The sequence below is a fragment of the Bombus flavifrons genome, chromosome 6, assembly GCF_040668555.2.
Source record: "Bombus flavifrons isolate JBK064 chromosome 6, iyBomFlav1_principal, whole genome shotgun sequence".
NCBI classification, from domain to species: domain Eukaryota; kingdom Metazoa; phylum Arthropoda; class Insecta; order Hymenoptera; family Apidae; genus Bombus; species Bombus flavifrons.
In genome coordinates, this window is record NC_138447.1 from 11,005,671 (window position 1) to 11,019,986 (window position 14,316).

The 14,316-nt window shown below is 45.6% G+C and overlaps 1 protein-coding gene and 1 long non-coding RNA gene across 4 annotated transcripts in view; one reads left to right on the forward strand and one right to left on the reverse strand.

Annotated features, from left to right (window-relative positions):
- The window catches only part of LOC138181020 (uncharacterized), a 92,753-nt gene that overhangs the window by 51,726 nt on the left and 26,711 nt on the right, over nt 1–14,316 (forward strand). The gene's annotated exons all lie outside the window — the stretch shown is intronic.
- LOC138181014 (LIM domain only protein 3) overlaps nt 1–14,316 on the reverse strand; it is a 70,481-nt gene that overhangs the window by 38,591 nt on the left and 17,574 nt on the right. The window lies entirely within an intron of this gene.

A 14,316-nucleotide genomic window follows, 5' to 3' on the forward strand; every position in this document is an offset into this window, starting at 1 on the left:
AATATTCGTTAAATCCGAGTAGAGTACAAGGAAGGAGTTGTGATTAACTTCATCCAAGCTTTGGTTTGGTCCGGATAACTCATTCAAGACGGTCTCGCCGCAATAAGACGAAGGTCCGGACACCCGGGACATATTCTCGGCCGTTGCGCGTGAGTTAGGACCGCTCGAGGAACGGTTAGCCGTTAGCAGCTAGTCGGTAAATAACCTAGACACCCTCCTCGACTACCCTTCTACTTGGATAGATGCGCTATCTTCAACGTTACACTTGTGTCTAACTTTAGATCGGTTCTCGGTCAGCTCAGACACGTTTACGCTACGGTGGTCAGCGCGAAGTAACTTTAACGTCGACGAATTACCGGTAAATCCTGGTTGATGAATACGTCCGTCTTCCTCATAACGTAACATTAACATTTCAACGTTTTGTTGACAAACGATTGTTTATTACGACGTAATGGAGCTTTGCGCGAAAGAAGAGAACTGACCTGATCGAATATTTTCTGAGAAAGTTTACGCTGTTTGGGGATGAAGTAAGAGAGACAAATTGTGAAAGAGGAGCAGACAGAATGCGCGAATGTTAGATACATGGAATCACACGGAACTTAAATTAATCAACTGCACTGTTCGAAAAATCATTAGTTCTACTTCCAGAATATACGATCGTTGTTTGATGGTCGAACGATAGTCATCGTAGACACGAAACTTGCATCCATTGAATATTAAAAGTCAAAGATTTAAACCTCGTACCTTCTAACACGTAGTTTGAGTTTGGAATTATATAGAGATCAGAAGGACATCGTGGATCACAAGGGTGGGAATCGAGTTTTGACGTTGCGTCGGATCAGAAGGAACGATGTCGAAGACAAAGCGATAGCGAAAGGCGAGGGGACGAGATCTCCCGGTCAGCCGCCTCTTACGCGTCCGGTTGTGAAGTAGTTTCGTTATTGACCGGTCGAAGAGTACAACTCGTTCACGAAAGCAGGAACACTTAATCCGAGTGGTGCTCCGTTAAAGCGATGACAGGAAACGTCAGGCTGCCACCGTGCCTCGTGATATATCGATATTCGCGAGAAGTGTCCGTGTTTGGAGGCGGAGCATTGAAACACACGCCACGGGTGTCGGTGGTTTGAGCACGAAGAAGACTGGACGCTGGTCGCATGTAAACCGTACTTGTTGATTCTTCGACAAAATGATCGATAGCTTGGAATTGCTGCCAAAATACTGGGGTAAACTCGGTCTGATTAATTCTTCGAGGGTACGATTAACTGTTTGCTGCTTCCAGGAAAAGTGATTGTTACATATAGAGAAATACGAGGAAATATGTCTGTTACGAATAATAATTATAATGATTATCTTCAATGGCAGAAGCTGTCCGATTGCCACTCTTCTTAAATCGTAGCGATCAATGGATCGTGGCGTTAATTAACTCTGAAATCGCTAATTTACCGCTGATAATGTACGCGCGGCTCTCTAACAGGCTTTATGGAGTAGAATGGGTACGGAGAATAATCAGACAGGACAGAGCAGTTAGGATAGCCTGTGAACCAGCCGATAGCGGCAAATGACCATTGCTGACACCAACATCGTCTCGGTGTACGCTTCGATAATTATATACGCGTCTACACAAACGAGCAGGAGTGCTATGTCAGCCTTTACTTAGGACTCTAATGACTGGGGTTCGTCGGATGTTGGTCGGATAACGTAATTGCATCAACAAAAATGTTGGCAGATAATAAACAAAACGGTCGGTGTTATAACGAAGCATTCTACTGTTACGAGACGATAACGTGAATGTTTCGACTTCCTTCAACGTTGCAGAAAATACTGTCACGAGTACGATAAACAGCATGGTGCCTCGTACATGATATATCCGACTTGAGGATGAGTCAATAGCGACGAGAATGACTTTTGAAAAAGTGTGAATGGTAAATGGGTCGAGGTATAGCATTGCCTACGGATCGAACGGCCACCGATCCCGATTCAAATGGAAAAATAAAGGTCAACCGAGTTATTGTTTTCGTGATGAATGCACATAAAATAATGAAACCTCGAAAGTACACCGGTCTGGCAGAGAAAAAAATATATCGCGCGTAATACGAGCGACAGCGCCATAGGGGTTCCACGCGTTTCACGTATGGCTGCAGAGTATTTATTGTCCATGGTCAACGAAGAAGACGATACGATCCCTGTTAAACGTCACGGACAAGAGATTCGCTCCTCCCGGGCACTTCGGATTTATCGCAAGTTTAACATTACACAGAAGTTGGAAACGGCGCGAGGGATTCCGCCGGATATTTATACCGTTTGAATGCACGTACGAGGATCATTCTAATGGTTTTATTATACTGATACCCGCGGGATTTCTTGGTGGACGCATTCGCACCCGCGTCCTCGCCGATCCTGCGGTTTCCACGATTCATCGCAACCGCGACTCAGAAATCTCCGTCAGGAGGAAAGCGCGCACCACTCGGCAAAGAGCCATTTCAATGAAAATCCTATTCGACGTCGAACTCCTGCTTCTTCTCTTCTTTTATTCGCTATAACTCGCAACGTTTAATCCTTGCCTGACGATTCTTTCGAACGTGTTCCAAGCGTTCCATACAGTAACATAATCTGTTGATACATCAAATGCGCGTTAACGGAACGAAGGCGAGAAAAAGGCAGTGTTAAGACGTTATTGGCCACTTCGATGGAAGCCAAATCCCTGGGAGCCCTTGATATTGAATCGGAACGGGGCAAACGGACGTATGACAACGAACTTTATGGGGTGGTCTGAGGTGCGAGTCGATGAAGGTCCTGGAACGTGGTTCCGGCGCATCTTTCCTATCGAGAAAGACGATTTATCATCCCGAACGTTCCATAGGAATATTGAATACGACAAGATAATCTCTCGACACCCTTCTTCGTCCCCGCCCCTCCTCCTTTCTGCCAGCATGACCGACAGCATCCCCGTTTTGCGGTAGCGCCAGTAAACGGCCGTGCTTAATGTACCGCACCGACCGATAAGCCGTTATACCGTCGTGACGTAGCCTCTAGTTTTTGCTTTGCAAAACGCAAACGTGCACCCTTTCTTCGTTGACGATCCTTGTGACAGCGGCAGCAGTCACTGACAGAACTCGTTATCGGTAGCCACGTGTACTCTCGTGTTCAGAGCGTAACCTATACGCGCGTATATGAAAAGGGTACGTTCGCTCTCTTTCTCTCCCCCTCTGTCACGTTGTTCGTCTCTCGCAGTCTCGCTCTCTCCACTCTCCAAATATTTCTGCGCGATATCATCGCTGTTATTATCGCAACCCCAATTACACCGCGGATGAAGTAGAACGTGGCGGCGTAATAATTGAAAATTTTATCGTTCGTCCATTACCGCGAATCTAAAACGTTTAAACCGATACATTTGAGCAATCTGTCTGTGAAAATCCAGCGAAACACGGCGAACGAAAATTTTGCCATCGTTTAATTCCCTGGGCGTTCGTATTTCACCATCTACTTCCAAGTAGGCTGTCGCGACGGCTTATCTCGCAGTCTAGAAATTCCACTGGCGAAGATAGCAATCGGCGAGCCTTAATTATGCGGAGTTCGGCCGACGGATCCGAGTAGCAGTTATGCTAATCCGGCTCTATTAATAAGGACTCGAGCCAAAGTGGAGATCGTTGTAGGAAACGCGGGTAGTCTTAACCCTTTGCCGGCCTCTTAGGATCACACCACTCAAAGTCGTTGCGGTATTTCGTGTACTCTTTACCCCGTTCAGATACTCGAGTCGATTGAGATTTCCCATATAATCGTTTTATTCTACGTTCACTCTTCGCATGACGTTTCGGACGATCGGAAAGATCAGCATCTTCAGCAGCGAATCGAAGAATTGAAACTGTAAATGATGTAGGAAGCAAAAAATGAAAAAAAAACGGCTTTCTCGTAGACAAGAATGTAAATTTCATGTGGAACGTAGAGAACAAAATTATAACTTAGCTTAGCTTGAAAGGAATACCGCGAAAGAAAGAATTTGTCGTAAATGCCAACTAGTTTGTACTTAAAAAATAGTACAATTTTTTAAGCAGACAAGTGTAACATCTGATATATTTTTCACTATTAGTACTGTTTTCAAATTCGATATAATTAACAATACATTTGTTAATTGAAATGTGCTTCGCGTTTCTACTGGAAATTCGAAGACACCGTTCACCGTTCCAACTCCAGAATTAATCTCGTCCAAAAACGACGGAAGATTTTGAAAAATCGTGCCCACGTCATGAACAGCAACGGTCATTTTTACCCTTCTTTTGACGATAAACGCTACTGTCACGGTGACACGTTATTTTATATAATAAAATCGGAGGATGAAATTGCAAAGGCAGACAAAATTGACACGCGTGTTGTATCATTCGATAGCACCTCGTGTTACGATCGTCAGCTGACGATCGTTTACGCCAAGTAAACGATAAGACGTAGGAGGAGACTTACAACGAGAAAATGAACGAGAGGATCGTCTAAAGAGACTGATCAAATGATTGGAACAATAATGGTCGACGACTGTACCACGCTCGGCACTCGAATGCGACGGACAAAGGTGCTGTCATCGTTTCGGACAACACGCCGGCGGGCTTTGAATAACCGGAAGTGACACAGGTGTCAAAACAAGTGGATTGTTCTGACAGCCAGTTATCGGTTATCGGCAATTTTCGAATTTATCGGTGCTTCAGAAGACGACGTGATCGCTTCTTCCATTAATGCAAATACACTCGACGCGACAACGACGATCGAATCGATTTCTCCATTTTTCTACTCCACTATTCTTTTTCCATTTTCACTCTTTTACTCTACAAATTCGACGTACGTTCGGAAATATCACACGAGAGAACAATCAATGGATGCGCGAATTCTATGTCGGTTAATCGAACGGGACGAGGCGTAAGATGGCATCGAATCAAACATCAACAGAATACAGATCTTGTGCCATAGTGGGTTCGCTGGCTTGGCAAAGGGAAGGAGGGTCGAAGCGAAGGGAACGGTGTTAGTTTCCGTGGCATTGACGTTTCACAATACAGGCCTGATGCCGTTGACACCCCCATTTGCAACCCCCGGGCGCAATCTCTGCCGTCGCGGAACTGCGCCCCGAAAGTGCGCCAGGGTGAATCTTATTCATCCCCTTTCGCGGCTCTCACGGTATTTCCTGTACGACCTCGCGTTGATTCGCGAGATTCTACGAAGCCACTTTTGCAGCTGACTAAAATCTTTCGACTTTCTTCGTTGTATCCTTCGCTTCGGTCTACTAAAGCATCGATAAAGCGTCAGAGTTAGGAACCCGGAACGAAGAAAAATATAAAGTGAGTGGCGCGGAGAAACGAAAACGATAAACTGTCTTTCAAGGAATTTTATTGGTACCGTTGTCGGTGGCAGGGAGCCATTGCCAGAGGAAACGGAGCATGAATTCGTCCCGTAAAATCTATTATCGGTCCGCTTATCGACCGTATTCGTAGGACAATGGATAATATCGGCGTTAACCATCCTCGAACGACCGCGAGCGACGATCGGTGGCATCGCTATCAGTTGTTTCCGGCTCAGCAAACGCTTTGGGACGTTGTTGGTTCGGCAAGATGGCGGCGGTTCAGCGGCGCACAGCTGGTTTTTCGGCGAACGCATATGCACAGGCGCCGATCGCTTGCCGATGGAAAAAATCGAAAGTCCTCTGGTGGGGTTTGGAGGATCGGCGGAGAGAAGCGGAAACGTGACCCGTCGGTAGAAGCAAGAAATATGATCGCTATAATTTAAATTCAAACGAATGCCCGGTCCAGCGTTGCGTCCATCGCGATGTTCGTTAACACGATGCGACCGCTGTTATCGCGCAATTAAAAGGGATTACGGGGTTAGAATTTTAAGCATCGAATTAACGCCCGAGCGTAACTCGCGCGTTCACGTTAAAATCTCGTCGATAAAGGAATGTGATCGTTGGTACATGAAATGCAACGGGCAATAGGACCGAATAATAATTAAAGCATCTCTTTGTGTGCGCGTACCTGTCTTTGTGTGTTTCCGTGTTTATGAGCGAATTGTACGTATGCGTGCAACAGCTACACGCGCACTAGTCTCGCGTGCGTACAACAGCAAGAATCAAAGCGGCTCGCGTTCTCGCTCAATGATTTTGTTTATAGTAAATCGGCTTCGCGAGCCAGGGGAATATTTTTCCGTTGCCCCCGGGTATTATCGTTCGCGCCGGACCATACCGATAATGGCGGGTAGTCAGTCGCGTATGATGCGGCAGAGATAACCGGGCCGATAGGCGAGAACGGAAAATGCGGCCGGCGACCGAAATCCGGCTAATGGTTTCACTGAATCAAACCAGCGCCGCCGTTTAACGGAGCAAACAGACAGAAAATGGAGCGCAACCGCATATAAAGAGTCGATGATAACGAAATGATATATGACTCGGTGCGAATAACAGAGGAGAACCGAAACCGACGGGCTTGCCCTGTACTGCCCTGCCCTGCCCTATCCTTTTCTCTCTCTCTCTCTCTCTCTCTCTTTCTCTTTCTCTTTCTCTCTCTCACTATTCTCCTCTCCTCTCTTCTCCACGTTGCCCTCTGGCTCTCGCCTCTGGCTAGGGGTTATACGGCTCCCTTCTGTGATTGATCGGCTCGGAGATATACCACGGGATATTCACTACGGGATTAAGTGAATGCGCGAACACTTAATAATCCGTATAATATATATCTTTCTATCTTAGGTATTGGGCAGGACGTGCGCCCGTTAGCCTATCTATTCGCTCAGGCGTTTGTTTCTACTCTATCTAATTCCAATGCACCGAAATGATAGGTCCGGTCACGTTGTTCCCTGTTTGACATCGTGATTCGGCCTTCCGCGGTGAAACGATCTCGAACGACTGGAAACGGTAATAGTGAACGTTAATGGTAGTTCTCGATCTCGTTCGTGCGTTGATGGTACGTTGGATTATGTTGGCAGCGTTTTATGGCCTGTTTAAACGAATGGTGTGTTGTGGCGTCGATAAAACTTAGCTTGTTCGCCAGTTCGTTCTCATAAACGATTATTGAGATGAATGCCAGCGGTACGTGTTTATGACATCTTGCAAAGATAAAATACGATTAAGCAAAATAAAGATCGATACCTTGCTCGTTAATAAATACCATACACAGATATCGTAAAGTGTCCAAATTACATTCGAAACCGGCATTATCCCCGGAATAGCCCGATAAATCTCTTCTATGGTACACATAAAATTCCTTCTCACCAGAAGCCCGGTAAAAATATGCGTTCCCGGCCACGCGCGGTTTACCCAACCGTCGCGTAATTATCCTTCCAGTCAATGGCGGGATAATTCGATAACAGCTTTGGATAGTTATCGATTCAATTAGCTAAAAGTACCATAAAAAAAAGCGTGTATCCGTGGCTGGTGGGTCGAGTTTGCGGTTTCGTTTCGTCGATTAACGCTTCGAGGCTCGTATATCTTTAAGGAAAACGTTCGTCCCAGTCGCGATTAAAGTATCGTAAGCTCGTTCGAGAACAGGAAACGTTTACCTCGTGTTTTATCGTTCGTGGCAGATTCGATCGTGAAAAATTCGTGCATAGTCGCGAAAGGAACTTTCGATTATTGCTTGTGAGGTCGCGTGAAAAGTAAACAAGTGGAAAAGGGGTGGCCGAGTAGTCAGTCTCGTAACCATAAAATATCCCGTGTCGCATGTACGGGAAGGTGCGCTCGCAGGAAGTTAATTCACCGGCATTACGCGAGCAAAGTGGGCCGTTAACAGTAAATAATACTGCAACTATTACCACCAAACGGCGCCCTTACGGAAGAAATATAGCACTCGTACAAATCGTGCTTAAGAATCCGAGGTGTGCGCGAGGTCTCGAGAAGAATGGTGTATGGTGGCGCGACCACCAGCTTCGCGTCCCCTACCCGTCTCAGACGATTCGTATCTAATTCTCGTCTTTATCGCTTCTCACGCCGTGAAAAACTGTTTTAAACGAACGATCCAAGCAAAAGATCGCGTCCCTTCTTTTATCCGATGTTCTTCTCGGATTACGAGTCGTAGATCTCCTCGTAGAATGGAAATAAAACATCTTTGAAACGCGCTTCAAGTTGCGCGCGTAACGTCCCTTTGGATCTTTCAGCGATCCGCTGTTTCACCTTCGTATCGAAAGAAACTCATACGGTAGAGCGCAGATTCGTATAGTAGAGTGTCTATAACTGGCGTGATCGTGTAACCGCCGCACCGCAGAGAAACGATTGCTTTAATATTCAACGTTCGTAATAGCCGGACACGGAGGTTTAGAATTCGTTCAATTATTCAATCTCGCCAGCTCGTTGGGCTGGTCTAAATCGAGATCTAGGCTATGTCCGGAATTTCCCAGGGAGGAAATCTAAATTTGCTCGACGTTGCTTTGAATTTTGCAACGAACGCATACACGAACCGTCCCGGCAGCGATCCGCTTTCAAATGCAACGCCAGCCACGCGACTCTATCGGTAAACGAGAAACGAGTTCTCAAAGAATGCGCGTCCGATCAATGAACGTTTCGTACGATCCCTAAACACTCGCGTGTTCTATCTTCGATCGATTACAAATCGATTACGAATCTGTTTTCGTGCGCAACCTGCTTTGAATATTCTGCTTCTGCTGAGAACGTAGTTCAGAAAATAGTCGATTTCGAGGTAGCTGCCACGTTCAGACAACGTTCAGGTCCACCCGTAGAGACTTTAACGCTCGTTTTCAAAGTCCGAGAGTTAAATAATGCATGAAGTGGCGGCCGAAAAATGAGCAGTGGATAGAGCCGGAAGGCGGTCCCTTTCTTTCTTCTTTCCTGTCCATCCTGTCGGAAATGAGAACGGAGACAGGGAGCAGGCTACTCATGACTGATTCAGGCCGGACATCCGCCGTCAGAGATGTTGCACGGATACGCGTCGTAATTGAATCGTAAGACTTGTCGCGATTTTTTCTGACGACCGTTCCGACACGGACACGAGTCGCGTTCGACACTCGCAAACGGCTCACTGGGTTCGTTCCCCTCGCGACGTTCGTCGGAATTCGACGTGGGCGTGTAAACTTGCCGGCGAGTCAATGCACACGGCCTGCTCTGGAACTTGTCGATTAGCAAGAAACAATTGTTCGTTTTACGGCCGCTTTCACGTGCCAGCCATCCGTATTGTGCATGGAACGGTCGAACGATTCTCGCGCGATGTAACTGACAAAGTTGCTTCTTATTTGTCAAACGGGAAAATGAAGTGGAAGGAACGTTTCAAGTTGATAGTGGAACAGCGTGCGATTCAATTGCATCGATATGTTTGCACAGCCAACAGAAATATAGAGGAAACGAAGCTAAAAATAAGAAGATCGAAGCGGAATGTCGTGACGAGCGGATTGGCGATCGAGTCGACGAAAGTGGACACGGTTGTGGCCCCAGGTCGCGCGTAATTTTCGCTTAGGATTGCCTATTAAGCCTTTAATCGATCCCGGATTAAAAATCACGGATTAAAGGCGCCTCCGGGAATTTTCAAGTGTGGCTGACCAAGCTGTAACTGAGTTTCGCGCCGACCCTCGGGCCACGTTGACCAAATTTCTCCTGTAGATAATTACGAGGGTCGGATATAACCCCCTCGAACTTTCGGGCAAGGGTCCGTGAGAAGATAATGCACTTCGGATGGTATTCGAGCGTGCTGTTCCTCGTCTTATTTAATACGCGGTATATAACCAAAGGAGAAAGCATTTTCTGGTTTGGCGAATGGCCGGGAAGTTGCCGGTTAATCGGCCATCGACGCGGCAATTCCTTTGTTTATTTTTTATAGAAGTAACAACCGTGCTTCCCAACGGCACGCAGTGTGTAATTAATTGTTGGCGTGAGTATAGACGACGCGCGTAGCCGGGACGCTTATTTAGCATAAAATGTAAAATAAGCCGTGGCCAGGGAATAAATTGTATACCCATTAAGAGCGCCACGAAGAGCGAGCCCGGCCGCATTTGAATACGCTTGGATTAAAAATTAAATATTACCGCGGGATACGAGGCGGCGATTAGAGCTCGAGGCGCGAATAAAAAAACCACCGAGAAAAAGGGGTCGGAGTTACGTGATACCGGTCGGCCGCAGCCGCTGCGAAAATATTAAATACTCGTTAATTATTCGCGATCAGGGTAGAATCCATAACATCTATATTAAACTGTTTTCGTGTCTTCGACGTATCAAACTCGAGAGCCATTTATATGGTAATCGACGATAAATCAAACGTTTATGGAGCTACTTGTATTTCGTATCCCGTTAACGTTCAACACGACGATGTTCAAAGACTGACGCTTGAATATTTTCGATACATGAAAAGTTAGCCGGTAGACGCCCCATGCGTAATATCGAATCTTACAATTACTACGAGTCAAGGATGCTGAGGTTATTAGATGAACAGAGGAACGCGTTGGATAAATTTTAAAGTAGAAAATATATTTTAATACAGAAGTGTAAGTAAAAGTAGGAATATAATTTGAGCTGGCCCCGATCCGTACGCCAGCAGTGTTACCCTATAACCGAAAACCCCGAAGCCATCGTCGTTTGTCTACTGTCTATGGTCTGCCTTCGTCCCAGTCTATTGTCTATACGCGGTCGATGGCTTCAGTGCCTGAGAAAACTAAGAAGACCAGATGTGGAGTTTTCTTAGAAGTGGTGACCACTTCAACAAAGGATTAAAGTGTAACGACGGCTATGTATGTACCTCAGCCACAGGTCGATTACCACGAAATAGCAATATACGAGCAGGTGGAGCGATCGGAGAACTGGGTTTGGAACTTTTTGCGATATTCCTTGGTTCGAGCGGAAAGATGACGCAAATGCGTGCGGCAGCTTTGATTTGTGAGCGCTCGCGGGATCGTATCGCGTGCACGGTGCACCATAACCATCCCTCACAATTTCGGGGACGAAGCATGGAGCGCGGCTGACACAAGTGCTCGCGTATCTCTCGCCTGGTTTCTTCCTTTTTTCTCTCGTTCGTTGGCATTAAAGCCTCGAGCGCCTCGCCGCAACGGTTAACTAAGACATCAGTCATAATACGCGAGACAACCGGATGCGAAGGCAGAGGTATAAAGAGCCCTCGTAACTTCTCGTTTGCCCAGCTTTTGTTTCTAATGCCTTGACGTCGCGACAATCTCCTCCGAAACTGCGCCTACCACGAAGTTCTTCCACTTACGTATACCTAACTTCGTGATGGAGAACTACCTAATTACCTTGATCCTCTTGATCGATCTTCGACTATCGTTCCATGCTCTCTCTCTTTTTCTCTCTGTTCACAGAGACGATATATTTCTCGATTGTTTGGCTAAAAGTTAGTTTCGATCGAAGCAACGAAGATTACAGCACGACTGATTTTCCACAGGCGCCGTTTACCACGCTCGTAAGATAGACAAATGCGTTCTGGTCAGTTGGAATAGGCTCTAGCCCCGCGCTAGCCAGAGGTCGGTCAGAGAGATTTACAAGTTTAGTTAGCAGCGATCACACCCACGGGATTCGAACCGATGGGACATCGCAGTACGCTGATATGAAGTTTCCTCGAACCTTTTCACGTTTTGTACCAGCATTTATTTCCTTCTACGGTGATTTCGTTATAGTAATCGCGTTTTCGTAATTCCGTTTACTTTCCAGCTATCCAATTTTCGTATCCATGAATATAATAACACAGTAAAACGTCGCGATAGTGTACGCTCGTCGTTATTTCTTCGTCGTTATGACAGGCGAATATCGCACGATATCGGTAAATGTCAAACGACAGCCAACGGAGAGAAGATTCCTTTTTCCCCTTCTTTGCGCTGGCATCAACAAATCTCCCCACTTCCTAACCGTTACAGATAGCCGGCCATTAGAGCGTCACTTTTTTTCCCACGTATATGAATGACCGGACGCGGATAAGCCCGCCGGAATATATCGTGGCAGGACCGTTCCTCGTGCGAGCGCATTTGTTTGAATTATTTTATATCCTGCGATTTTTTATTATCAATATCTCGCGTGACCAAACGGCTGCGTCTACGTGTACCGAAAATCGGATCGTTCGCGACTACCGTAGATACAGAGTACTCTTCGTGGCGAAAAAATTCTTCGTGCACTATTTCACTGCGAAATCAGTATGCAAAGGGTAAACAATAATAATAGGATTTGACTTCTTCACGGTATTGTACTATAACTGTAGTATCTTGAATATTATTATACGTAATGCGGTAGTTTCCCACTAGCATGGGACACGCAAAACCTCAAGTTAATAATTATTTTCTAATCCGTTTGTTCTGAATTTACTTTACTGTACCGTCGAAAGATTAAATGACCGAAAAACGTAATTTAATTGACACACAATCGCTTTATGATCCTGACTTTCTTCATATTACGAATCTACCAAGGAATAAAAATCACAAAGAGCTGTCACCTCTTAGAAATGGTTGAAATAAGAATAATTTGGAAATGTAGAGTTCCAGCGTATCGCTCCTTAGTTAATTGACAACTTGATACGAGGTACGATCACAAACGGCGACAAATGAAAGCACGAAGAGTGCGCGGTTTAACGAGGATCGTGCACAAACGTAGATGTTCTGGCCGTTTCCGTATTGAGGATTGAATGAATAGTCCCGGGAACGCGCGATAGTGTGCGAGGTGCCGACGAGGCAACGTCAAAAGCGGTGTTCGCGGTTTCGAAAAGCCTTAATCTCCCTCGTAGTTGAAGAAAATGACGCTCGTTCCGACGGTCGCCAGGATCATTCCGTTTTGCGGGCCAAAACCGCGTCGCATAATGGGAAAATTTGCGTAAACGGCGGGGTCATTAAGCACCCCTCTTACGCGTGAATGTGCGTGGCGGTCGCCGATGTGGAGACGGGGCTATAACTTGCGGTAATACCAACCTAACCGTGTACCCATGATTATAACGCTACCAATTAGTCAAGCCGGCTTAGGATGGCAGCCCTGCTTCGGGACAAGGGTCCATATATACACGTATATGCCTTGCCTTTAACACACGCGAATGGCCACACTGTCGGCTTCTGTTGAGCCATCAACTCTAACGCTTAAGTGTGATTTTACCACGGGTTAAAATTCTGACGAGCTTTGGTCACGCGTTCTTGCCACGTTCTTTCGCGAGCAACAGCAAATTTCTTCGAGTCGGACATTTTTATCTTGGATGTCGATTGGCGGTTGATTAGACACGAACGGTACCAGGGACGATTTGTAATCTTGTCTTGAAGCATTAAGTTTACTTTTCTAGTCACGGAAAGCGAATGGCGTAAATGGTAAAAGTAGAAATTCGCAATGGAATTCGAAAGATGCTTCTTTGTTTCCTTCGGCTCCTATCATCTTCGTAGATTTATAAGAAGGACGAATGGTATTCGTAAAAAAGTTACATTAATTTACTTGCACGATTGTACCGTCATCTCTTTTAACTACGCTTTAATCGCTGTTTACTTATCGTAGTCCTATCTTGCGATAGCCCTAAGAGCTAAAATAAATCATTCCATCGCTTACAGTTTCCTTCGTCATATTTCGTATATGGAGTTTATATTCTTATCTACTAAAGAAATCGTCTACTCGTTTTTGACACTTATCGTACATCGTTTACCATTTCAATTCCTCGATTCTTAGAACGTTTAAGTGGACAGACACGCCAATAAGAGTAAGATGTACTATATCGTACAATTTGTGTGATATTTTGAAAGAATGGAAGATAAATCTCACTGGCAAGAAGTCGTAAACAATGCGACAGTGGTACGTACGACTCCGTTACCAATGAAGTTTCGTCGGCGGCTGGCAATGCGTCGTCGTCCGCGGAGAGCAAGTTTGGTAATTATTTAGCTAAATTGCGAGACAGTTGGTGGCGCACGGTAACATGTGTTCGCAACCGGCGAAAAATCTCTGAATTAATGCTCCGCCATTAATTATGTTTATGAGGCCAAATTGTCTCGGGGAGGCGTGGATACATGCAAATGTAATTTGCGAATTCGGCGTGTAGGTAAAACGCGCGCTATTAGGAATGGCGCCTGCACCCTTCTCGTTTACAGCGACAAATCTCCTTTCGCGTACCATTTTCGACCTGCTACTGCAACCCCCTGTCTTTATTAAACAATCTTCACGCTGTACGCAACTGCCACACATACTATGCTGCAACATAGCACAGCCCCTGGTCATTGAATTAGGACCACGTGCAGAACTCAATTTTCCAACTACAACACTATGTTATGAATGGTAAATTGTTCTTGGTTGTATCACGTATACTATTAAATACATAGATTATAACGTATATGTAGCGATGAAATAATTGTCACACGCGTGTCACGAAGTTTCCTTCATAGAAGAATATTGCA